Below are 27,917 nucleotides of genomic sequence, written 5' to 3' on the forward strand. Positions count from 1 at the left end.
TACCTCCAATCCTTTTTTGTTCTTCTTAGCTGGCTGATTAGTCTGGGGATTTTTGCGTTTGACCGCACTCTTATCACGGTTAAAGCCAGAATTATGTAAATCATAGTATCTTGGAAGTGTTGGGTTTGACTCTTCACTTGATGCGACCGACAACGTGGAGGCAGATCTGGCACGGGAGGATCCCCTCACCCGGTTACTCCTTCTATTCCATCTATAAACCGTGTTTGTTTGTTGGTCATTCAGATCACGTTGGAATTTTTTAGATTTATTATCACATATTCCTTTCTCCCATTTGCTAAATTCACTATCTAATTCAGCATTGAATTGGGCCAAGGTTTCACTAGACAAGTCCTGTTTAAGCCTTGTCTGTAATTCCTCAATTTTTTGATCAAGCGTCTCCAAATTATTCAAATTACTTTGGGCTAGTAGCTCCATAAATCCTCTGGAGCACGTGGTTGCTAGTTCTTCCCATTTCAACCGGAATTCAGTGTCCTCCACCTCAAACGACGGGAATACTTGGACACGAAGTCCTCGTGGTATAAGCCCCCTTTCTAAATATTTGTTCAGAAACGCCCTATTCCACCATATCCTTAGGCGTTTATTGAGGTAATCTTTCAACTGTCTAAATATTTCTTGCTTATCCCTGCCATTACCCATCATGGATGTACCAGGTTCATCACAAAACACATCGTTAAGTTGTGTTAGCCACGTCTGTTCGCGGGCTATATAGTCCATAGTGGAACTGACGTTAGAAGCTGTAAAACATACAGAAAATAAACATATATACCAACAGAACATCAGTACAAATGATAATCAAAATATCCTTAATGGCGACTCAAAATTGGAAGTATCATAACTAAGGAGAACTATAAGTCATAAATAACCCCCCAAAATTTTTTTGTTAAAATAATCAAAATTTTATTGAAAAATTATATACATATAATACTAAAAAAGTATATACCATAATCAATACATTAATGTGATGAATTCAAAGGTGCATCCAAAATCCAAGGTACATAGAACAAGATACTGCTGAACCTGCCTGGATGTACCATGTAACAAAGTGCATCTATATTATTGCTATCAGGTCTGACCACAGATGCATGGGCTGTGACACTCTAACTATAGTAAGATCAGTGCATTTCATGCACATAACTTAGCCATAAGCCCAGCAATAGTCAGATTATGATGTGCATACAAATAAATTAAGCATAATTACCCATGATGGTGCAGCAGATCCAGTTCTAATACCGAAGGGTTACCCCAACGCGCGTTTCGCGTGCTAATAATAGCCTCGCTTCCTCAGGGGGCGTGGCTTAATCTGTATCTTGGTCCCATATAAATACTAAGCCGTTCCGGTCATATGACCTTACGGCAACCTATCCGTGCCCGATTACAGTGCGCAAGCGCTAAATCAGCATTCTGCAGCCATGGTAACCCATGGCCAGAGCTGCCACAGGTGTACAATAGTGTATAAATACCCGGTGTACATTTATGTAAATTCGGCGAACTAACGCTGTATTGATCCATAACGCTGAAGCGCCGCTGATGTGCATTTCTGATAAAAATAAAAATAAATGTGTTATAGCCTACTGCGATTACGCAGACCTTGCTATTATTAGCACGCGAAACGCGCGTTGGGGTAACCCTTCGGTATTAGAACTGGATCTGCTGCACCATCATGGGTAATTATGCTTAATTTATTTGTATGCACATCATAATCTGACTATTGCTGGGCTTATGGCTAAGTTACGTGCATGAAATGCACTGATCTTACTATAGTTAGAGTGTCACAGCCCATGCATCTGTGGTCAGACCTGATAGCAATAATATAGATGCACTTTGTTACATGGTACATCCAGGCAGGTTCAGCAGTATCTTGTTCTATGTACCTTGGATTTTGGATGCGCCTTTGAATTATATACTACTTTTTTAGTATTATATGTATATAATTTTTCAATAAAATTTAGATTATTTTAACAAAAAAATTTTTTTGGGTTATTTATGACTTATAGTTCTCCTTAGTTATGATCCTTCCTATATTTGTATTTATTTTGCCCTGCACATTTATAATGTATTCCTGAGTGACTGTGGCGTGGTGTATATTTTCCTTTATCCTTGTCTGTGCTAACTGTGGGTATTGGTGAATTACCTCTTCACTGGGTGGTGGGCGGAGGTTTTCAGCCTAGGGTTGAAACAGGAGACAGGGCGAGGGTCGAGGCCTGGACATGCACACCATCAGTGTAAACTCCAGGTAGAGGGTCAGTCAGGATTTCCCTAGTCTGAGGGAAATTGCAGGAGCCCGGGTTATTAGCTCTCACTCACCTAGTCTCCCCGTGACATTATAATCGGGCCAACAAAAAAAAAAAAAAGGGGTTTCTTTTTTTTTTTGTGTTTGTCATGGATCCCATGACTTCCATAACACGCCAGTTGGAGGCGCTGTCCCTACAGGTCACTGAGTTGAGGGGGGCAGTACAGCAACAGGGACTAGCAGTATCTAATGTGCAAGCTGGAGCGACAGGAAGAGTTGCTGAGCCTAAATTTCCTTTGCCTGAAAAATTTGCTGGGGAACGCAGTAAGTTTGTTTCTTTTCGTGAAGCTTGCAAACTATATTTCCGTATGCGCCCGATCTCCTCGGGTAATGAGGCTCAGCATGTGGGCCTGGTGTTGTCATTGTTAAGCGGGGATCCCCAAGCATGGGCGTTTTCTTTGCCATCTGATTCTGCTGCATTTGACTCTGTGGAGAGTTTTTTTTCCTCTCTTGGGAAAATCTACGATGAACCTGACAGAATGGCTCTAGCAGAATCTAAGATACGCACTATTCGCCAGGGGGAGCGAGTTGCAGAGCATTACTGTTCTGAATTTCGTCGCTGGGCGATCGATACACAATGGAATGATCCAGCATTGCGGAGTCAGTTTATTCATGGGGTTTCTGGAAGGGTTAAAAAAGCCCTTCTGATGCACAAGACTCCTACTTCTCTAGATTCCGCTATGAGTCTGGTTGTCCGCATTGACCGCCGTTTGCGTCAGGGGGAGCATGAGACACCGCCTATGGGAGAGGGTTTAGGTTCACGTGAGGTTGCTGCAGGTGAGCCCACGGAGCCTATGCAAATCACAGGGGTGTCACATGTGAAGCATCGAGTCCCTGAGCTCAGGAAGCAGGGAGCCTGTTTTTACTGTGGTAAAACTGGTCATTTTATTAACATCTGTCCTCTGCTGTCTAAGAAAAACGCAACGGCGGAAAACTTCTAAGCTCAGAGGGTGTGGAGGAGACCAATCTGACCTTATGCATATCCTCCATGGTGGTTTCTCAATGCATGCTCCCTGCTAAGGTTTTTATCGCTGGCAGTGAGCTGCCAATTCCTGTGTTTGTGGATAGTGGTTCAGCCACAAATCTCATTAATGAGGAGTTTGCGCACACAGCAGGTTTTAGGATTGAAAAACTGTCTCACCCTATCCGCGTGGTCACCATCAATGCTGCTCCTCTCTCTCAGGGGAGATTACTGAATTTGTGGCTGAGGTGAAACTCCACATTGGAGTTCTACATTCCGAGCGGGTTACATGTAAGGTGCTCAGGAATCTTCCTGCTCAGGTGGTTTTGGGTTTTCCTTGGTTGTCTATGCACAACCCGGTAATTGACTGGAAAACTCAGGACATAATTCAGTGGAGCGAATTCTGCCAGGGGAATTGCCTGGCCACATGTGTGGCTGTGGTGACTTCAAGCGTTCCGGAGTCACTTCTGGATTTTGTGGATGTGTTCTCTGAGAAGGGCTGTTCAGAGTTGCCGCCACATCGTCCCTATGACTGTTCTATCAGGTTTAAACCAGGGGCCAAATTGCCTAAAGCAAGGATGTTTAACATCTCCGGTCCGGAGAGACAAGCGTTAAAAGATTACATTGCTGAAAGTTTGAGCAAAGGGCACATCAGGCCGTCATCCTCGCCGGTGGCAGCAGGGTTCTTCTTCGTGAAGAAGAAAGATGGCGGATTACGCCCGTGTTTGGATTTCAGGGAGTTGAACCAGATTACGGTTCGTGATCCATACCCTATGCCACTGATACCAGATTTGTTCAACCAGGTGGCAGGTGCTAAGTGGTTTACCAAGCTTGACCTCAGGGGGGCGTACAACCTCATAAGAGTCCATCAAGGTGATGAGTGGAAGACGGCTTTTAATACCCCTGAGGGTCATTTTGAAAATTTGGTGATGCCATTTGGGTTGACTAACGCACTTGCAGTGTTCCAACATTTCATCAATGATGTGTTCTCGCATGTTTTGGGGAAATTCGTTATCGTGTACTTAGATGACATTCTCATATATTCTTGCGACCGTGATGCTCATTTAGATCATGTCAGGCAGGTGTTACAGCTTCTCAGAGAGAATAAGCTGTATGCTAAACTTGAGAAATGTGTATTTTCTGTTTAAGAGTTGCCTTTCTTGGGTTATATTGTGTCTGCTTCTGGTTTTAAAATGGACGCCGCTAAGGTGTAAGCGGTGCTGCATTGGGAACGTCCTGATAACCTGAAAGCACTTCAGTGGTTCCTTGGGTTTTCTAACTACTATAGGAAATTTATCAAGGATTTTTCCATCATTGCTAAACCGCTAACTGACATGACTAAAAAGGGTACCAATTTCTCCGTTTGGCCTGAGGCTGCTGTGCGCGCATTTGAATTTCTTAAGAACAGTTTTGTTTCAGCCCCCATTCTTGTGCAGCCAGACGTATCAAAACCCTCTGTTGTGGAAGTCGATGCATCTGAGGTTGGTGTGGGGGCGGTACTATCTCAAGGCTCATCTTTGAGTGGTTTGCGTTTGTGCGCCTATTTCTCCAAGAAACTGTCGTCCTCCGAACGTAACTACGATATCGGCAACAGGGAGTTGTTGGCAATTAAGTTGGCCTTTGAGGAATGGCGACACTTCTTGGAGGGGTCAGTACATCAGGTAAATGTTATTACCGATCATAAGAATATGCTGTATTTGGAGTCAGCCAAGCGTCTGTCCCCCAGGCAGGCTCGCTGGGCATTGTTTTTCACGCGGTTCAATTTTGTTGTCACTTATAGACCGGGGTCTAAAAACACTAAGGCGGATGCTCTGTCCAGGTGTTTTCCGGGGGGAGAACCTCGGGAGGATCCAGTACCCATCCTCCAAAAGGGTGTTGTGGTTTCGGCTCTCACTACCGAGGTTGAGGCTGAGATTGCCGAGGCTCAGGAGGAGGTACCATCTGAGCTTCCCATCAACAAATCTTTTGTACCGCTTCATCTCCGCTTAAAGGTTTTGGCGGAGCATCATGATGCTGTCCTGGCTGGCTACCCAGGGGTTAGAGGTACCTTGGAGTTGGTGTCACGTCGGTTTTGGTGGCCCAAGATCTGACAGGATGTGGTCTCATACGTGTCTGCTTGTACCACGTGCGCTAGGGCTAAAATGCCCTGCTCCCGTCCTGTTGGCACTCTACTTCCTCTCGAGGTACCTAGTAAGCCGTGGACGGAAATCTCCATGGATTTCATCACTGATTTGCCCTCATCAGCTGGGAACACGGTCATCTTGGTGATTGTTGATCGGTTTTCTAAAATGTCGCACTTTGTGTCTTTGCCTTCGTTGCCTAACGCTAAGACTCTGGCTCAGGTATTTGTGCAGGAGGTGGTCAGACTTCATGGTGTTCCATCTGACATCGTGTCTGATAGGGGGTCTCAGTTTGTGGCAAAATTTTGGAAAGCATTTTGCTCACGGCTGGGGATCAAGTTGTCTCATTCTTCGGCGTTTCATCCTCAGTCAAATGGTCAGACGGAGCGTATGAACCAAAATTTGAAACAGTACCTATGCTGCTTTGTCTCTGATAACCAGGAGGAGTGGTCTACCTTTCTTCCTTTGGCTGAGTTTGCCATCAATAATCACCGCCAGGAGTCGTCTGGGGAGTCTCCGTTTTTTGTGTTTACGGGCTACATCCTCAATTTTGTACTTTGAGTCAGAGGGGCTCTTCCGGCGTTCCGGAGGAGGACCAGTTAGGAGCACAATTGTCATCAGTCTGGGGGAGAGTTAAACAGCACCTGTTGAGTGTGGGTGCTAGATACAAACGTGTGGCTGACAGTAGGCGTGTGCCAGGTCCGGACCTGAGTGTGGATGACTGGGTGTGGTTATCCACAAAAAACATAAGACTCAAAATACCGTCCCTTAAATTGGGTCCACGGTTTATTGGTCCATTTAGGGTCACCGCTGTCATTAACCCAGTAGCGTACCTATTGGAGCTCCCTACGGTGTATAAGATACACAACGTGTTCCACAGGTCTCTTCTAAAGAAGGTGGTGGGTTCTGTGGATATGGCGCCTATGCCACCTCCAGTTTTGGTGGATGGTAATTTGGAGTTTGAAGTCTCCAAGGTGGTTGACTCTCGTGTAGTGCGCCGCACTTTACAGTACTTGGTACACTGGCGTGGTTATTGGCCTGAGGAGAGGTCCTGGGTACCAGCCTCGGACATTCATGCGGATCGGCTGGTCAGGTTTTTCATCGTCGCCATCCAGACAAGCCGGGTCCTATAAGCCGTGAGGGCCCTGGGGTCCCTCGTAGAAGGCGGGGTACTGTCATGTCGGACGCTGTTCAGACCAGGTCGTTCGACAGACAGCGGTAATTCCGCTTTTGACCACTATTTGCTCATTGGCGTCGGCTAGATTTTATCTAGCTGTTCCGGGGTTAATTTACCTGATCCTCGGATTGGAAGCTGGGCCATGCCCATTGCCTTTAAATAGCTCTCCTGATCATTGGGTGTCGCCGATTATATCTTCTGTCTTGTGCATTGTTATCTCAGTCTGGAGTGGAGAGCTGGTTGTTGGAGATTCGTTGCTGGTGGTGTATTTTCCTTTTGTCTAATTTACTCCTTCCTATTTTTGTGTTTATTTTGCCCTGCACATTTATAGTGTATTCCTGAGTGACTGCGGCGTGGTGTATATTTTCCTTTATCCTTGTCTGTGCTAACTGTGGGTATTGGTGAATTACCTCTTCACTGGGTGGTGGGCAGAGGTTTTCAGCCTAGGGTTGAAACAGGAGACAGGGCGAGGGTCGAGGCCTGGACATGCACACCATCAGTGTAAACTCCAGGTAGAGGGTCAGTCAGGATTTCCCTAGTTTGAGGGAAATTGCAGGAGCCCGGGTTATTAGCTCTCACTCACCTAGTCTCCCCGTGACACCCTAACCCTAGCCCTAACCCTAACCCTAGCCCTAACCCTAATTCTAACCCTAATTCTAACCCTAGCCCTAACCCTAACCCTAGTTCTAACCCTAGTGGAAAAATAAAAGTAAATATATTTTCTTTATTTTTATTATTGTCCCTACCTATGGGGGTGATGAAGGGGGGGGTTCATTTACTATTTTTTTTATTTTGATCACTGTGATAGGTTTTAGGAAGGGGTTAAAGAGAAATGAAACCAAAATGCAGAATTGCATTTTTTTTGCAATTTCAATGCGCTAGGATTTTTTTTACCGGTCTCCAGCGCATCACTTGATAAAAAGGATGGTGTTCTTCAAAAGTATAACTCATATCTCAAAAAACAAGCCCTAATACTGCTATGTGGCAGTAAAAAATAAAAAAGTTATGAAAAGGGAGGAAAAAAGTGAAAATGGAAAAAATGGAAAATAGCTCGGTCAGGAAGGGGTTAAGTGAATAGTTCACCCACCCCTGTTCAAAATTTGGACCAAGCATAGAGATGTTACTTCTACTTTCATACTCTATCGGACATGTCCTCTACTGCATAGCAAATGCAATCCACTGATTTCACTGGGAATTGTGTATTTCAGTGATGATGTATGGAAGAAAGTAAATACTTCCAGTGAAAAGGCGTATTTGTGTTTTTCTTATAGGCTTTACTATATTATTATTATTATTTATAGAGCACCATTGATTCCATGGTGCTGTACATGAGAAGGGGTTACATACAAATTACAGATATCACTTAGAGTAAACTAACAATTACAGACTGATACAGAGGGGCGAGGACCCTGCCCTTGCTGGCTTACATTCTACAGGATGGTGGGGAAGGCCACAATAGGTTCAGGGTTGCAGGAGCTCCGGTGTTGGTGAGGCGGTAGCTTCGGTAGTGGTGAGGAGGCAGGGGGTAAGTGCAGGCTGTAAGCTTTCCTGAAGTGGTGGGTTTTCAGGTTCCGTCTGAAGGATCCGAATGTGGTTGATAGTCGGACGTGTTGGGGCAAAGAATTCCAGAGGATGGGGGATATTCGGGAGAAGTCTTGGAGGCGGTTGGGTGAGGAGCGAATAAGTGTGGAGGAGAGAAGGAGGTCTTGGGAGGACCGGAGATTACATGATTACATGAGGGAAGATATTGGGAGATTATTTTAGAGATATATGGAGGAGACAGGTTATGGATGGCTATGTAGGTCAGTATTAGTAATTTGAACTGGATACACTGAGGGAATGGGAGCCAGTGAAGAGATTTGCAGAGGGGGGAAGCGGAGGAGTAGCGAGGAGTGAGATGAATTAGTCGGGCAGCAGAGTTAACGATGGACTGGAGAGGTGCAAGGGTGTTAGCAGGGAGGCCACAGAAAAGGATGCTGCAGTAGTCAAGGTGGGAGATGATGAGGGCATGCACAAGAAATTTAGTATTTAGAATTGTAGTTTACACGTAATGAAAACTATACATAAATTTGATTAAAAAAAGCTATTTTTTTAAGCTTCTGGACGTTGAAGCTTACATTACGAAATATTTTTTATTATAGAATATCACAAATGACAAATGTTTTAGCTTTTCATATGCATGTTTAATATTCTTTGCCACAGGCAAAGCTAAAATTTTACTATTGTAAAAATGTAGCTTTCTTAAAAGGAAGGTTTAAAGATCATGCATTTCACCAATGTACATGTATAAATGACAGGAATTTAAGCCTCAAGAATCAAATATAATTGTTTCTTGCTTTCAGCAATGTTTCCAAGTCTCTTGACCTTGCAGTTGTAGCTTTTAGCTTGTTGATTTAAATCAATTCAACATTTGCAAGTGAATCTGTATAAGAGAGCTGTCACAGGCTGGTAAGTGTTATCATTAATATCCCATTAAAGAGCATGATACCTGGCCAGTCAGAAGTACTGTAAAGCAGCTCTTTTATTAACTTGACTTTTATGCAGTGACAACTATTATATTAAAGAAAAAAGCAGATTCATATGAAATCTTTAGGACTGACTTGCACATATAGAGTGGGGAAAAAAGTATTTAGTCAGGCACCAATTGTGCAAGTTCTCCCACTTAAAAAGATGAGAGAGGCCTGTAACTGACATCATAGGTAGACCACAACTATGAGAGTCAAAATGAGAAAACAAATCCAGAAAATCACCTTGTCTGATTTGGCAAGATTTATTTTTCAAAATATGGTGGAAAAAAGTATTTGGTCACCTAAAAACATGCAAGATTTCTGGCTCTCATAGACCTGTAAATTCTTCTTTAAGAGGCTCCTCTGTCCTCCACTCATTACCTGTAGTAATGGCATCTGTTTGAACTTGTTATCAGTATAAAAGACACCTGTCCACAACCTCAAACAGTCACACTCCAAACTCCACTGTGATGAAGAACAAAGAGCTGCCGAAGGACACCAGAAAGAAAATTGGAGCCCTGCACCAGGCTAGGAAGACTGAATCTGCAATAGGCCAGCAGCTTGGTGTGATGAAATCAGCTGTGGAAGCAATAATAAGAAAATGGAAAACATACAAGACCACTGATAATCTCCCTCGATCTGGGGCTCCACGCAAGATCACACCTCGTGGGGTCAAAATGATAACAAGAACAGTGAGCAAAAATCCCAGAACCACACAAAGGGACCTAGAGAATGGCCTGCATAGAGCTGGGATAACCGTAACAAAGGCTACCATCAGTAACACACTATGCCGCCAGGGACTCAGCTTTTGCAGTGCCAGTTGTGTACCCCTGCTTAAGCCAGTACATGTCTGGGCCTGTCTGAAGTTTGCTAGAGAGCAATTGGATTATCCAGAAGAGTATTGGGAGAATGTGATATGGTCTGATAAAACCAAAGTAGAACTGTTTGGTAGAAACAAAACTCACTGTCTCTGGAGGAGACAGAATGCTGAGTTGCATTAAAAAGACTCCATACCTAATGTGAAGCATGGGGGTGGCAACATCATGCTTTGGGGCTGTTTGTCTGCAAAGTGACATGACAACTGATCAGTGTACATGAAAGAATAAATGGGGCCATGTATCATGAGATTTTGAGTGCAAACCTCTTTCCATCAGCAAGGGTATTGAAGATTAGTGATGAGGGAATATACTCGTTACTCGAGATTTCTCGAGCATGCTCGGGGGTCCTTCGAGTATTTTTTAGTGCTCGGAGATTTAGTTTTTCTTGCTGCAGCTGAATGATTTACATCTGTTAGCCAGCATAAGTACATATGAGGATTCCCTAGCAACCAGGCAACCCCCACATGTACTTTTGCTGGCTAACAGATGTAAATCATTCAGCTGCGGCAAGAAAAACTAAATCTCTGAGCATTAAAAAATACTCGGAGGACCCCCGAGCGTGCTCGAGAAATCTCAAGTAACGAGTATATTGTTTTTTCTTGGTTTCGTTTTATTGATGATTTTATTTATTTGGACTGGCACTAAAATTGAATGTGAGGACCATTTCCTCACTCAACCAAAATTATTTTAATATTCATTTAGCCCATCATATTTCTTTTTCTACTGTAGAATTTTTGGACCTCAGGCTTTCTCTCCAGGGCAACCAATTGTGCACTGATCTTTTCAGGAAGAAAACAGCAACCAATGGTTTACCGGATTTTCAGAGCTGTCATTCTGAGTATTTGAAACGCAGCATACCATTTGGACAGTTTGCCAGATTACATCGCAATTGCTCTGAAACGCAGAACTTCAGGATTCAATCCAAGCACCTCTCAGTTCATTTATGTTAGAGGGGTTATCCCAGGTCTGTGATCACCCAGGCATATCGTAGTACTGAGTCAACCACCCAGGATGAACTTTTAAATCCAAATCCACAGATGGAGAATACTGACATTAGGTTTATAACCACATTTCACAATCAATGGGACAATGTGAAAAAACTTTTTCATACGCATTGGAGAATTCTTAAAACTGACGTGCGTATCTTTAATCTATTACCAGAACATCTGGTGATTACTGCTAGGAGGGCCTCAAACCTTCGTGATTCATTGACGAGGAGCAATTTTGTCCAACCGACTGTGAGGACTCATACTGGCTTTCGACTACGGGGGTCTTAACCTTGTGGTGATTGCAATGTGTGTGGACTTTTTGAACGAACTAATTCCTTCACCAATCCATCAGATTCTTATGTCTATATGTTGAGGGATTATATAAATTGCAAGACACATAATGTGATTTATGCCCTAAGTTGCTCCTGTCCAAAAGTGTATGTTGGGCAGACATCTCAGGAGATGCGAAAACGTATACAGCAACACATGTCCAATATTAATTTGGCAATGTCAGACTTAGCTAAAGGAAAAACATTATCCTCTGTAGCCTCTCATTATTGGGATTATCATGCTGGACAAACACAAAGACTCAGCGTGATGGGTCTTCAAAAGTTAAAACCGAACATCCGTAGGATGGATTGGCAGGGTGAACTATTGAGACTTGAATCCAGATGGATTTTTAAACTTAATTCCATGAGACCGGTTGGCATCAAAGAGGACCTGTCTTTTACAGGCTTCCTAATGACATAATGGGTAGTTCTTCCGCCTAGCCGGGGTTGGTTCTCTTTTTGCTCTCCTTTTTTCCTTCCCTTTTTTTTGAGACTTGGGTGTCTATTTGATGAGTTTGCCCTGATATGGTTAGGTATTAAATTGTCACATATTAATATAAATACATCTTTTAGTAGAGCCTAGATTTTTATAATATTTTTTTGCAGACATTGATGTGTATATTTGAACATATATAATGTAGTTGCTTAGTCTGCAATAGATAATATACGTATGCATTATTAGTGCATGCATAGGCTTTATTTATGTGATGTATCTCTGGCATTGCTTTATTGTATATGGAACATTGACACCTTATCTCCGGCGTTGTGCAGTGTATTAGGCATATGTATACACCATTCCTGCGCCTCATATTCACTCACCGTTGTTTCATGGCTGGCATAAGTGTTATTTGCTGTTGAGCAGCTTACATTTTTATACTCTTTGATATGTTGCACATATGGTGGTGGATGTCACGTCCGCCATTTGGAACGCAAGCACGACATTTTCCGTGACTTGGAATGCTCACAGCGCATCTGCGCCTGTGCAGTTTGATTCTGGAAGTTCATTCCGGTTTGTGGAATGCAAGCGCTTCATTCCCTATGATTTGGAACGCACACAGCGTTCTTTGACTCTTCTGGTCCGGAACACGCAATTAATGCCACACACTTCCCGTGTGTTTGGAGCGCCCCCAGTAGGGCTATGGGGTACTCGGTACCGGGTCCTTCGGTTCTCAGTGGGGATGTCACGGTGGCTGACCTGGTCCGTGGCCCTAGGAACGTCCGTTGTAAATGGGGAAAGGTCTTTAAAGGGAAAATGTTTGTGACGCCACCTGTGGTATTTGGTCAGGGTGACCGACGCTGCTGTGAGGGTCCGCTGGGGAGATGTTATGGCAGCTAGATGGTATACCTTCCCACAGGTGAAGTGTATCCCCAGGGCTTCCCAGAGTGTAGATGGTGTGAGGCGCAGTGAAGAACGAGGACACAAGGTTGCAGTCTCTTTACCTTTACTGAAGGCTTCAGCATCCACAGTCCAGGGTACCGACCACAGGGTAGGCAGAGTCCGGCCGGTCTGAAGGCAAATCCAGAGTCCCCTTATCCAGGCGGAAATCAGTAGCCTTCCTCTAGCGCTTGGGAGTTGTAGTCCCTCCCTGCTGAGCTTCTCGGTAAGGTGCCCACAACTGATGTTGGTGTTCTAGATGTTATGTCTCTTTCTCTCTGTCCCCCTGAAATAAAGCCTTTTTTTATTCATTATTTATGCTGTGTGTGAACTATTTTGCGCCGTTTTTTCTTCTTTGTCTGCTTTCATATTCTAGCGCATAGGTTGCACCAAGCTGTATAATTGATACATTCTATATTATGTGGTGCCCACCTTCCCACACATGGTAGACATAGCACTTGCTTTTGAATACCATGATTGTTAATAAACTGTCTGTGCCTTCTCTATGGTTACTCCAACTGTACTGTTGGTTTTTACACATGAGATAGATGCCAGTCCGACGTGGAAATGAGTTATGGAATAAAAACTGCTTCTTTATATACTAGATGAAGGATTATCATTTTGGTTAGTGCAGCCCAAAACCGTGTATTGTCTTTCCCTTCACTGCAGAGTAGTAGCCAGTTTGCCTAGGTGTTTAATGTCTATGAGCAGATTGGAAGCAGTTAAATAGTAATCGTCATTTTAATTTCTATTTTATAAATCAGTAGTATACATGTAAATAGTGTAAAATATCTTGTCTTAGAAATCTGTTTCTTTTGCTTCCTGGATTGATTTTTCACTCACTATGCATCAGTATAATCTGTATTCAGTGAACCACTATGATAGGAAGTGACAGTTGCTGCTCTTAAGATTCTATGGAAAGGGGAGGAGCTAGAAGCAGACACAAACATTCTGCTGCAAGTTCTCCTGGAACATCGGTTACAATTCTTTGTAGAACTTTATAAGCATCAACTGTCATCTACTATGTCTGTTTAACCCCTTAACGACCAGGGATATTTTTGGTTTTGCATTTTCATTTTTTGCTCCTCTTCTTCCCAGTGCCATAACTTTTTAAGTTTTTGGTCAAAATGGCCACGTGAGGGCTTGTTTTGTGCAGGACGAATTGTACTTTTGAATGATACCATTGGTTTTACCATGTGGTGTAATGGGAAATGGGAAAAAAATTCCAAGTGCGGTGAAATTGCAAAAAAAGTGCAATCCCACATTTGTTTTTTGTTTGGCTTTTTTGCTTGGTTCACTAAATGCTAAAACAGACACTGTGATTCTCCAGGTCATTACGAGTTCATAGACACCAAACATGTCTAGGTTATTTTTTATCTAAGTGGTGAAAAAAAAATTCCAAAGTTTGTAAAAAAAAAAAAAAGTTGCCATTTTCCGAGACCTGTAGCATCTCCATTTTTTGGGATCTGGGGCTGGGTGAGGGCTTATTTTTTGCACACCAATCTGGCATTTTTATTGATATCATTTTGGTGTAGATACAATCTTTTGATCTCCCATTATTGCATTTTATTGCAATGTTGCGACCAAAAATCTGTAATTCTGGCATTTCAATTTTTTTTTTTCGCTACGCCGTTTACCGATTGGATTAATTCTTTTTATATATTGACAGAGCAGATGATTCTGAAAGCGGCAATACCAAATATGTATATATTTGATTTTTAAATTGTTTTATTTTGAATGGGGCAAAAGGGGGGTGATTTGAACTTTTATATTTATATTATTTTTTTCTCCATATTTTTAAAAACATTTTTTTTTACTTTTTGCTTGCTTCAATAGTCTCCATGGGAGACTAGAAGCTGCAGTTGTCCGATCATCTCTGCTATATAGATAGTTCATTACTAAAAACTCTGTGTTATTTAAATGCACTTTTGCTTTTTTACTTAGATACATCAAGGTTTTTGCTTACTTTTTTTCTCTTGTAGGTTTTAAAGGTACCTTCACATTAAGCGACGCTGCAGCGATAGCAACAACGATGCCGATCGCTGCAGCGTCGCTGTTTGATCACTGGAGAGCTGTCACACAGACCGCTCTCCAGCGACCAACGATGCCGAGGTCCCCGGGTAACCAGGGTAAACATCGGGTTACTAAGCGCAGGGCCGCGCTTAGTAACCTGATGTTTACCCTGGTTACCAGCGTAAAATGTAAAAAAAACAAACAGTACATACTTACATTCGCGTCCCCCGGCGTCCGCTTCCTGCACTGACTGAGCGCCGGCCCTAACAGCAGAGCGGTGACGTCACTGCTGTGCTGTACTTTCACTTTCACTTTACGGCGCTCAGTCAGTGTGGGAAGCGGACGCCGGGGGACGTGAAGGTGAGTATGTAGTTTGTTTGTTTTACATTTTACACTGGTAACCAGGGTAAACATCGGGTTACTAAGCGCAGCCCTGCGCTTAGTAACCCGATGTTTACCCTGGTTACCAGTGTAAAACATCGCTGGTATCGTTGCTTTTGGTGTCAAACACGACGATACACGCCGGTCTGACGACCAAATAAAGTTCTGAACTTTGTTCAACGACCAGCGATATCACAGCAGGATCCTGATCGCTGCTGCGTGTCAAACTAAACGATATCGCTAGCCAGGACGCTGCAACGTCACGGATCGCTAGCGATATCGTTTAGTGTGAAGGTACCTTAATGTTTTGTGGCCAATGTGAACATGCGTTTAACTTCTGCATGTTTACCAACTCAAGTTAAGGTCAATTTTTGTGTCTTTTTTCTTTGTATTGTTGCATTCTGTGCAAGCCGGGGTGTGGCCTCCCTGTTTCTGAGCTAGAGATTGTGTATAAGGCTTCTCCAGTCTGGTGTTCACTGGTTGGGCCCAGTCCTTTTGTCTGCCCTTACTCACACTGAGGTCAACATTGACACATGGTAAGGTTTTAATATTAGACAGTGTAGGACTGTCCCGATCAGAGTTACCTTGACACGGTGGGATGGCTTTTGTGCTATTTTTTGATCTAAAAACAGTATTACTAAAAACTGTTATTTAAATGCACTTTTGCTTTTTTACTTAGTTACATCAGGGTTTTTGCTTACTTTTTTTCTCTTGTAGGTTTTAATGTTTTGTGGCCAATGTGAACATGCGTTTAACTTTTGCATGTGTACCAACTCAAGTTAAGCTCAATTTTTGTGTCTTTTCTCTGATATGATGGCCTACATGTTTCTCATACCCCAAGACCTGATACAAGATCAGGTGGAGGTGTTGGTCTGCTCTTTTCGACAATATGAACTTTTCAGGTCGTCCCCCCCGTACCCTCCCTTACCCTTCCTTCTTTTGAGGTCCATACTGTCAGACTCTACCAGCCCTTCTCCCTGTGAGTGGCAGTTGTGTGTCACCCTCGGGGGTTCCTCCCGTCAGTTTCTGGATCACTTTGCCACCTGGCTTCCAAACTTTCTATCACGTGACATTCCCACTCTCATCATGCGGGACTTTAACATCCCCATGGGTGATTCCCTCTCCTTTTATGCCTCCCACCTTTCATCACTAACTTCCTCCTTCGGCCTTTTACAGCATACTAATTCTCCTACGCTTGAAGCCAGAAATACGCTGGACCTGGTCTTCTTCCGGCTCTGTTGGGTGTATGACTTTACCAAATCCCCCTTCCGCTCTCTGACAACAACCTTCTTTCATTGTCTGTTTGTAGCTGTCACCCCACTCAGGACACCCCCACTTTCCACACATATAGAAATATACTGTGTGCAGAATTATTAGGCAAGTTGTATTTTGATCACATGATACTTTTTATACATGTTGTCCTACTCCAGGCTTGAAAGCCAACTACCAATTAAGTAAATCAGGTGATGTGCATTTCTGTAATCAGGAGGGGTGTTGTCTAATGACATCAAAACCCTATATAAGGTGTGCTTAATTATTAGGCAACTTCCTTTCCTTTGGCAAAATGGGTCAGAAGAGAGATTTGACGGGTTCTGAAAAGTCCAAAATTGTGAGTTGTCTTGCAGAGGGATGAAGCAGTCTTGAAATTGCCAAACTTTTGAAGTGTGATCACCGAACAATCAAGCGTTTCATGGCAAATAGCCAACAGGGTCGCAAGAAGCATGTTGGGCAAAAAAGGCGCAAAATAACTGCCCATGAATTAGGAAAATCAAGTATGAAGCTGCCAAGATGCCATTTGCAACCAGTTTTGTCATATTTCAGAGCTGCAACGTTACTGGAGTAACAAAAAACACAAGGTGTGCGATACTCAGAGACATGGCCAAGGTAAGGAAGGCTGAAAAACAACCACCTTTGAACAAGAAACATAAAATAAAACGTCAAGACTGGGCCAAGAAATATCTTAAGACTGACTTTTCAAAGGTTTTATGGACTGATGAAATGAGAGTGATTCTTGATTTGCCAGATGGATGGGCCAGAGGCTGGATCAGTAAAGGGCAGAGAGCTCCACTCCGACTCAGACGCCAGCAAGGTGGAGGTGGAGTACTGGTATGGGCTGGTATCATCAAAGATGAACTTGTGGGACCTTTCAGGGTTGAGGATGGAGTGAAGCTCAACTCCCAGACCTACTGCCAGTTTCTGGAAGACAACTTCTTCAAGCAGTGGTACAGGAAGAAGTCAGTATCGTTCAAGAAAAACATGATTTTCATGCAGGACAATGCTCCATCACATGCCTCCAACTACTCCACAGCGTGGCTGGCCAGTAAAGGTCTCAAAGAAGAAAAAATAATGACATGGCCCACTTGTTCACCTGATCTGAAACCCAAAAAGAGAACCTGTGGTCCCTCATAAAATGTGAGATCTACAGGGAGAGAAAACAGTACACCTCTCGGAACAGTGTGTGGGAGGCTGCGGTGACTGCTGCACGCAATGTTGATCGTAAACAGATCAAGCATCTGACAGAATCTATGGATGGAAGGCTGTTGAGTGTCATCATAAAGAAAGGTGGCTATATTGGTCACTAATTTTGGGGGGTTTTGTTTTTGCATGTCAGAAATGTTTATTTCTAAATTTTGCGCAGTGATATTGGTTTATCTCGTGAAAATAAACAAGTGAGATGGGAATATATTTGTTTTTTATTAAGTTGCCTAATAATTCTGCACAGTAATAGTTACCTGCACAAACAGATATCCTAAGATAGCCAAATCTAAAAAAAACAAACACTCCAACCTCCAAAAATATTAAGGTTTGATATTTATGAGTCTTTTGGGTTGATTGAGAACATAGTTGTTGATTAATAATAAAATAATCCTCTAAAATACAACTTGCTTAATAATTATGCACACAGTTTATATGTGCAATTAATACCAAGAAACCTATGCAGAAATTACAGTCATCATTAACTCCAATTCCCTCCCTCATGTCCTGACTTTACACTGAAACATTATGATGAAACTCTGAAAAGTGCCCTGGATGAAGCTTCACTGCCTACATTTAGAATGTCTTTGGAGAAAATTAAATCTGGCCGAAGATTTCATCCATTATAAGTAGTGTTGAGCATTCCGATACCGCAAGTATCGGGTATCGGCCGATATTTGCTGTATCGGAATTCCGATACCGAGTTCCGATATTTTTGTGATATCGGAAATCGGAATCGGAAGTTCCCAGTGTATGGTTCCCAGGGTCTGGAGGAGAGGAGACTCTACTTCAGGCCCTGGGATCCATATTCATGTAAAAAATAAAGAATTAAAATAAAAAATATGGATATACTCACCCGTCCGGCGGCCCCTGGACCTTACCGATGTAACCGGCAGCCTCCGTTCCTAAGAATGCAGTGAGTTTAGGACCTGCGATGACGTCGCGGCTTGTGATTGGTCGCGTTAGCGGTCACATGAGCGGTCACGCGACCAATCACAAGCCGCGACGTCATCGAAGGTCCTTCACTCCTCATTCTTAGGAACGGAGGCTGCCGGTTACATCGGTAAGGTCCAGGGGCCGCCGGACGGGTGAGTATATCCATATTTTTTATTTTAATTCTTTATTTTTTACATGAATATGGATCCCAGGGCCTGAAGGAGAGTTTCCTCTCCTTCAGACCCTGGGAACCATCCAGGATACCTTCCGATACTTGTGTCCCATTGACTTGCATTGGTATCGGGTATCGGTATCGGCGATATCCGATATTTTTCAGATATCGGCCGATACCATCTGATACCGATACCTTTGAGTATCGGAAGGTATCGCTCAACACTAATTATAAGTTTATGCTTAAAACATACAACTTTGCCGTTCACCTCTCTGAACTCTCCATAACCTACTTCAACACCCTTTTCATCTCACTATTCAATAATCGAAAAGACTCTGACACTTTTCTCTCACTTCTTATTCCTAGAGTGCAGGCTCCGACTATCGACCTCAGCGTTGATGATCTGGCCAATTATTTCAAAGACAAGATTTAACTTATCTGACAGAAAATTTTCTCCCAATCCCCTAACGTTATACATTCTCCTCCCTCCTTCACTGCATCTAGCTCACTTTCTGTTTTTGAACTAGACATGCAAGAAGAAGTGACCAGGCTCCTTTAATCTTCTTGCCCTACTTACCTGTATCAGTGACCCTATTCCCTCACATATCCTCCAGTCCCTTTTCCCGGCTTTCACCTTTCACCTAACTAAAATATTTAATCTCTCCTTCTCATCTGATATTTTTCCCTCATTTAAACTCGCCAGCATACATCTATTACTTAAAACAAATCCCTCGAACAGAACTGCGCTGCTAACTACAGACCGGTCTCTAATCTCCCCTTTATCTCTAAATGAGATAAGCGGTCCTGGAACGCTTGGTCCACTCCCATCTAAACCGCTATCTCTCAGATAACTTTATGATAACTCTCTTCTTGGCCCTTTACAATCTGGTTTCCATTCTTTATACTCTACTGAAACTGCCCTCACTAAAGTCTATAATGATCTACTAACACCTAAATCTAATGGTTACAACTCTCTGCTGATTCTTCTGGGTATCTCTATAGCATTCAACACTGTGGATTATCAGCTCCTCCTCACTATGCTTTGTTTTTATGGGCTCAAGGACACTGTTCTCTCCTGGTTCTCCTCCTACCTCTCTGACTGCTCCTTTACTGTATCTTTTGCTGGCTCCTCGTCTTCTCCCCTTCCACTTACTGTTGGGGTTCCTCAAGGTTCCATACTAGGCCCTTTCATTTTCTCCTTGTACACTGCAGAATGAATTTTCCATCTCAATAAAGATTGTCGGCCGAGGGAAGCATGAAATGCTCTAAAATTTACTGTTAGATGGCTACGCTGATTTTGAACTTGATAAAACACAGTGGACCTACACCAGCAGATGACATGGCTCCCCAAACCATCACTGATTGTGGAGACTTCACAATAGACCTAAGTAGCTTGTATTGTGTGCCTCTCCACTCTTCCTCCAGACACTGGGACCTTGATTTCCAAATTAAATGAAACATTTACTTTCATCTGAAAACAACACCTTGGACCACTAAGCAACAGTCTAGTTGTTTTTCTACTTTTCCCAGGTAAGATGCTCCTGGCGTCTATTGGTCATGAGTGGCTTGACACAAAGAATTCACTTGTAGCCCACATCCTGGATATGTCTGCATGTGGTGGCTCTTGAAGCAATGACTCCAGCAGCAATCCACTCCTTGTGAATCTTCCCCCAATTTTTGAATGGCCTTTTCTTAACAATCCTTTCAAGGCTGTGGTTATTTCGGTTGCTTGTGCACCTTTTTCTACCACACTTTTTCCTTCCACTCAACTTTCCATTTACTGTATATACTTGTGTATAAGCTGAGATTTTCAGCACATTTTTTGTGCTGAAAACGCCCCCCTCGGCTTATACACGAGTCATGGTCCAGAAAGCTGGCTGGGGAGGGGGAGCCGACGGCTGAAGCGCAGTGTACAGCTGCAGCCACCAGCTTCCAGAAGACATCAATACTCACCCTCTGTTACTGCATCTCCATCCCTGCATCGCTGACCCGGCACCGGCAGCTCTTTCCTGTTCCTGTGCTCAGCAGTTAAGTGGTACCGCTGGTTAAGGTAATGAATATGTATGAATTTCATAGAGAAAAGTAGAACGGCACTAGGTTACACCTGCAGTTTTCTGTGGCTGCAGCAGCAAACATTCCCTGTACAATATCAGGTGGTATCTTGCACTGGCTTTGTGGTGCTCAACATTGATTAGCAGTCCAAGAGCAACATATACAAAGAAAGAAGAAAATGTGGCACTCACCAGCTTGTGCTGCAATAAAAAAGTGCATATACCTGCAACTGTTATGATGTCCTCAGTCCATGCTATGGCGCAATAAAGGACTTTTTTTATCGCAGCACAAGCTGATGAGTGCCACATTTTCTTCTTTCTTTGTAATGAATATGTATGCGACTCCACTCCCATAGGCGTGGAGCGCATATTCATGACCTTAATGAGTGGTACCACGTGACCGCTCAGCACAGGAAGAAGCTGCCGCGCCGGGACAATGGAGATGCAGGGACGTTTAGCGACAGTGCGAGGAGGGTGAGTATGACGGGGGAGGACGGGGAGCCCAGCCATGCATACAAGGATGGGACTGGGGGAGCCATGCATACAAGGATGGGATCGGGGGAGCCATGCATACAAGGATGGGATCGGGGAAGCCATGCATACGAGGATGGGACTGGGGGAGCCATGTATACAAGGATGGGAGCGGGGGAGCCATGCATACAAGGATGGGACGGGGGAAGCTGAGCCATGCATACAAGATGGGATGTGTGGAGCCATGTATACAACAAGGGGACCGGGGGAGCCACACAGAGCAGGACAGGATCACACATACCGGAATAGAAATGAGGGGACAATACATAACTGGTCTATACTCAAGTCAATAAGCTTACCCAGTTTTCCATGGCAAAATTAGGTGCTTCGGCTTATACTCATATCAGCTTATACTCCGCTATATACGGTATATGCTTGGATACAGCACTCTGTGAACAGCCAGCTTCTTTAGCAATTACCTTTTGTGGCTTACCCTCCTTGTGGAGTGTGTCAATGACTGCCTTCTGGACATCTGTCAAGTCAACAGTCTTCCACATGATTGTGGAGCCTACTGAAACAGACTAAGGGACCATTTTAAACACTTAGGAAGCCTTTACAGGTGTTTTTGTTAATTATTCTAATTTACTGAGATAATTACTTTTGGGTTATCATTGGCTGTAAGCCATAGTCATCAACATAATCAGAAATAACCACTAGAAAAAGATCATTCTGTTTGCAATGGCTCTATATAATATATGACTTTCACTTTTATTTTATTGAAGAACTGAAATAAATTAACTTTTTGATGATATTCTAATTAAAGGGAACCTGTCACCACGTTTTTGGAAGATGGGATAAAAATAGCGTTAAATAGGGGCAGAGGTGGGCGTTACATTAGTGTGTGTGTTATGCGTTTATTACCCACCTAAGTTGCCGAAATAACTTTGCAAAGTCTCCGTTTTCGCCTGTCAATCAGGCTGGTCAGGTCACATGGGCGTGGTGTCTTCACCCAGATTTGGCGTAGTTTTCCGTTGGTGGCGTAGTGGTGTGCGCATGCCCAAAGTCCGGAATCCTCTTCCAGGGGATTTAAAATAGCGCGGTGTTCGTTATTGCATTGGTGATTGGTGGGCGCGGCCATCTTCCTTTGGCCGCGCGTGCGCAGAAGCGGCGCTCTGCTGGCCGCGGCTTCAGGAAAATGGCCGCGGGATGCCGCGCGTGCGCAGATGGATATCGCGGCGGCCATTTTCCTGAAGCCGCGGCCAGCAGAGCGCCGCTTCTGCGCACGCGCGGCCAAAGGAAGATGGCCGCGCCCACCGATCACCAATGCAATAACGAACACCGCGCTATTTTAAATCCCCTGGAAGAGGATTCCGGACTTTGGGCATGCGCACACCACTACGCCACCAACGGAAAACTACGCCAAATCTGGGGGAAGACAACGCCCATGCGACCTGACCAGCCTGATTGACAGGCGAAAACGGAGACTTTGCAAAGTTATTTCGGCAACTTAGGTGGGTAATAAACGCATAACACACACACTAATGTAACGCCCACCTCTGCCCCTATTTAACGCTATTTTTATCCCATCTTCCAAAAACGTGGTGACAGGTTCCCTTTAAGGCAGAAGCACTTGTATCTTTCCTTCCTTTCTCACAACCGATCAAGTCACCTACACCTCAAAGATATAGCTAGAATTTTTATTTTTCCTTACCTTTGACTTGGCTAAAACTCTTACTGTAGCTTTTATTCATTCTCTTTTTATTCATTCTTGTCTGGACTATTGTAACTCTCTATTAATCGATCACCCTCTTACCAAACTCTACCCTCTCCAATCCATCCTGAATGCAGCAGCCAGGATCATATTTTTTTCCAACATCTACATCAATGCCTCTACCATGTGCCAGTCGTTGCACTGGTTGCCCGTTCGATACAGAGTTCAATATAAACTTATCACTCTCACCCACAATGCGCTCCACGATTCAGAACCACTCTACATTTCATCCCTCATCTCAGTCTATCTCCCTACTTGTTCTCTCCACTCTGATAATGAATTAAAGCTAAAATCCTCAATATCCTAAACTCCCATTCCCATCTCACTTCTCAAATGCCACTCCAATTCTTTGGAATGCATTACCCGGGACAATTCGATTAATTCCTAATATCCACAGTTTTAAGTATAGCCTAAAAATGCATTTATTTAGACTGCCCTTTTGCCTAACTTCGCTTATCTAACTATCCTCCTAGCATCTGTTTACATACAGTGCCTACAAGTAGTATTCAACCCCCTGCAGATTTAGCAGGTTTACACATTTTGAATTAACTTGGCATTGTGACATTTGGACTGTAGATCAGCCTGGAAGTGTGAAATGCACTGCAGCAAAAAAGAATGTTATTTCTTTGTTTATTTTTTTTTTAAATTGTGAAAAGTTTTTTCAGAGGGTCATTTATTATTCAACCCCTCAACCCCCCAGAATTCTGTTTGGTTCCCCTAAAGTATTAACAAGTAGTTCAGGCACAAAGAACAATGAGCTTCACATGTTTGGATTAATTATCTCTTTTTCCAGCCTTTTCTGACTATTTAAGACCCTCCCCAAACTTGTGAACAGCACTCATACATGGTCAACATGGGAAAGACAAAGGAGCATTCCAAGGCCATCAGAGACAAGATCGTGGAGGGTCACAAGGCTGGCAAGGGGTACAAAACCCTTTCCAAGGAGTTGGGCCTACCTGTCTCCACTGTTGGGAGCATCATCCGGAAGTGGAAGGCTTATGGAACTACTGTTAGCCTTCCATGGCCTGGACAGCCTTTGAAAGTTTCCTCCTGTGCCGAGGCCAGGCTTGTCCGAAGAGTCAAGGCTAAGCCAAGGACAACAAGGAAGGAGCTCCGGGAAGATCTCATGGCAGTGGGGACATTGGTTTCAGTCAATACCATAAGTAACGTACTCCACCGCAATGGTCTCTGTTCCAGACGAGCCCGTAAGGTACCTTTACTTTCAAAGCGTCATGTCAAGGCTCGTCTACAGTTTGCTCATGATCACTTGGAGGACTCTGAGACTGACTGGTTCAAGGTTCTCTGGTCTGATGAGACCAAGATCGAGATCTTTGGTGCCAACCACACACGTGACGTTTGGAGACTGGATGGCACTGCATACGACCCCAAGAATACCATCCCTACAGTCAAGCATGGTGGTGGCAGCATCATGCTGTGGGGCTGTTTCTCAGCCAAGGGGCCTGGCCATCTGGTCCGCATCCATGGGAAGATGGATAGCACGGCCTACTTGGAGATTTTGGCCAAGAACCTCCGCTCCTCCATCAAGGATCTTAAGATGGGTCGTCATTTCATCTTCCAACAAGACAACGACCCAAAGCACACAGCCAAGAAAACCAAGGCCTGGTTCAAGAGGCAAAAAATCAAGGTGTTGCAGTGGCCTAGTCAGTCTCCTGACCTTAACCCAATTGAAAACTTGTGGAAGGAGCTCAAGATTAAAGTCCACATGAGACACCCAAAGAACCTAGATAACTTGGAGAAGATCTGCATGGAGGAGTGGGCCAAGATAACTCCAGAGACCTGTGCCAGCCTGATCAGGTCTTATAAAAGACGATTATTAGCTGTAATTGCAAACAAAGGTTATTCCACAAAATATTAAACCTAAGGGTTGAAGAATAATTGACCCACACTTTTATGTTTAAAATTTATAAAAATTTAACTGAGCAACAAAACTTTTTGGTTTGTAAGATTTATGCATCTGTTAATAAATCCTGCTCTTGTTTGAAGTTTGAAGGCTCTAACTTATTTGCATCTTATTAAACCTGCTAAATCTGCAGGGGGTTGAATACTACTTTTAGGCACTGTACCCTCTATACACTTAAGGCTATGTGCACACGTCAGGATTTCTAGCAGAAATTTTCCTGACAAAAAATGGACATTTCTGCCACAAATCCACATGCGTTTTTTCTCATTTTTATCGCGTTTTTGATGCGTTTTTTTTGTGCATTTTTTCATGCGTTTTTTCCAAATGCATAGAATTGCAGGAAAAACACGGAAAATCTGCAAAATTAATGAACATACTGCTTTTTTTACCCCAATGCGTTTTTTTCACAGAAAAAAACTCACCATGTGCACAAAACATGCAGAATGCATTTCAAATGATAGAATGCATAATGTATGCATTTTTAATGAGTTTTTATAGCGTTTTTATCGCGAAAAAACGCGAAAAAACCTGAACGTGTGCACATACCCTAAAAGCCCTCTTTGTCTGTACTGCACACATACTGGGTGATGACTTGTTCCTGCAGCCTAAAGGTACCATCACACTAAACGATATCGCTAGCGATCCGTGACGTTGCAGCATCCTGGATAGCGATATCGTTTAGTTTGACACGCAGCAGTGATCAGGATCCTGCTGTGATATCGCTGGTCGTTGAACAAAGTTCAGAACTTTATTTGGTCGTCAGACCGGCGTGTATCGTTGTGTTTGACACCAAAAGCAACGATACCAGCGATGTTTTACACTGGTAACCAGGGTAAACATCGGGTTACTAAGCGCAGGGCCGCGCTTAGTAACCCGATGTTTACCCTGGTTACCAGTGTAAAATGTAAAAAAACAAACTACATACTCACCTTCGCGTCCCCCGGCGTCCTCTTCCCACACTGACAGAGCGCTGTAAAGTGAAAGTGAAAGTACAGCACAGCAGTGACGTCACCGCTCTGCTGTTAGGGCCGGCGCTCAGTCAGTGCAGGAAGCGGACGCCGGGGGACGCGAATGTAAGTATGTACTGTTTGTTTTTTTTACATTTTACGCTGGTAACCAGGGTAAACATCGGGTTACTAAGCGCGGCCCTGCGCTTAGTAACCCGATGTTTACCCTGGTTACCCGGGGACCTCGGCATCGTTGGTCGCTGGAGAGCGGTCTGTGTGACAGCTCTCCAGCGACCAAACAGCGACGCTGCAGCGATCGGCATCGTTGTCTGTATCGCTGCAGCGTCGCTTAGTGTGACGGTACCTTTATGTGCAAACCCTATTTAGTATACTATGGCTGCATTGTGCAATATAAACACATTTTATCATTTACCTTTTGCGTTTCCCCTATTTCCTCATAGATTGTAAGCTTGCGAGCAGGGCCTTATCTGAGTTATGTTTATTCTGTAATGTCTTTATTGTCTGTACAAGTGCCCTCTAAAATTCGAAAGTGCTGTAGAATATATTGGTATCATAAAAATTAAAATTATTATTATGTGTCCTTTCTGCTACAGTGTTACAGAGTTGACCACTCTTACCTATTCTAGGACTTGGTTCAAGGCAATGTTGTGCTGCTCAAGCAAAACCCGTCAAAGTTTGCAATTAACATCACAGCCACAGGCTGGCCACACATAGGCATTTACAACACAGATGTCTTGTGACATGTTACCAGCAGAGGCATAGCTTGGGTTTCAGCTTTGGAAGGGGGGGGGGCAAAAAATCTGAGTGGGCCCCTAACCAGGTAATCCTGACTACAGCTATGTGGTGCACCCTAATTGCGAGGGGAACATCAGCAGATGACCGAGTTGTGATTGAAAATAAATCTATATACAAAAACGAACACTGGCATTACTATATGGAGACCATATAGTGGTAGATACCAGTCATGCAGACCATATAAGAGATCACAGTGCAGTTATAGATGGTGACTTACAGCTGATGTTATTTCTTATGGAGTTGTTCACTTTTCCCGTCTGGCCCAGACCAACATGACAACTTCTCCAGCCAGGACTCGCCTGCAGAGATTACAACAACACATCTGACTTCCCACATTTCCTGCACCGTCCATATCTATGCCAACCTGCACAAACTACTAATTCTGCTGATACCCCAATACTGAACCACTGCTGCCATATGTGTCCTACAGCACCTGCTGTGTAGTACAATAACAGCTCCCCTTACCGTTCCACATAATACTGCCACCACTGTGCCCCTTACATAGTAATAATGACTCCTTTGTGCTCTCTAGATAGTAAAATCTCACTCCCCTAGAAAATAGTAACATCCCGTGCTATTGCCCTCCACATTGTGTCCCTGAAAAGTAATAATACCCCATATGCAACTTTGATGGTCAAAATACTCTGAGTGCCCCTATAACAATAATGCTTAAGTGCCAACTTAACATTTATTAATGTCCCCTAAGTTACTTCCATGTACAGCTCCACTATACACAGTATGGTGGGCCACAGTTTCCCTATACACAGTATTATGCTCCATAGATCCCCTATACACAGTATGATGATCCCATAACTTTCCTATACACTGTATGATGTCCCCACTGCTCCCATACACACAGAATGATGAGCCTACAGCTCCCTTCTACACAGTATGATGAGCCCACAACTCCCCTATACACAGTATGATGAGCCCACTGTCACGGGGAGACTAGGTGGGTGAGAGCTAATAACCCGAGCCCCTGCAATTTCCCTCAGACTAGGGAAATGCTGACTGACCCTCTACCTGAAGTTTACACTGATGGTGTGCATGTCCAGGCCTCGAACCTCACCCTGCCTCCTGTTACAACCCTAAGCTGAAAACCTCCGCCCTCCACCCAGTGAATGTAATACACCAATACCCACAGTTAGCACAGACAAGGATAAAGGAAAATATACACCACGCCGCAGTCACTCAGGAATACACTATAAATGTGCAGGGCAAAATAAACACAAATATAGGAAGGAGTAAATAAGACAAAGGAAAATACACCACCAGCAACGATTCTGCAACAACCAGCTCTCCACTCCAGACCGAGA

This window comes from Ranitomeya variabilis, chromosome 6 (assembly GCF_051348905.1).
Source record: "Ranitomeya variabilis isolate aRanVar5 chromosome 6, aRanVar5.hap1, whole genome shotgun sequence".
NCBI lineage: Eukaryota > Metazoa > Chordata > Amphibia > Anura > Dendrobatidae > Ranitomeya > Ranitomeya variabilis.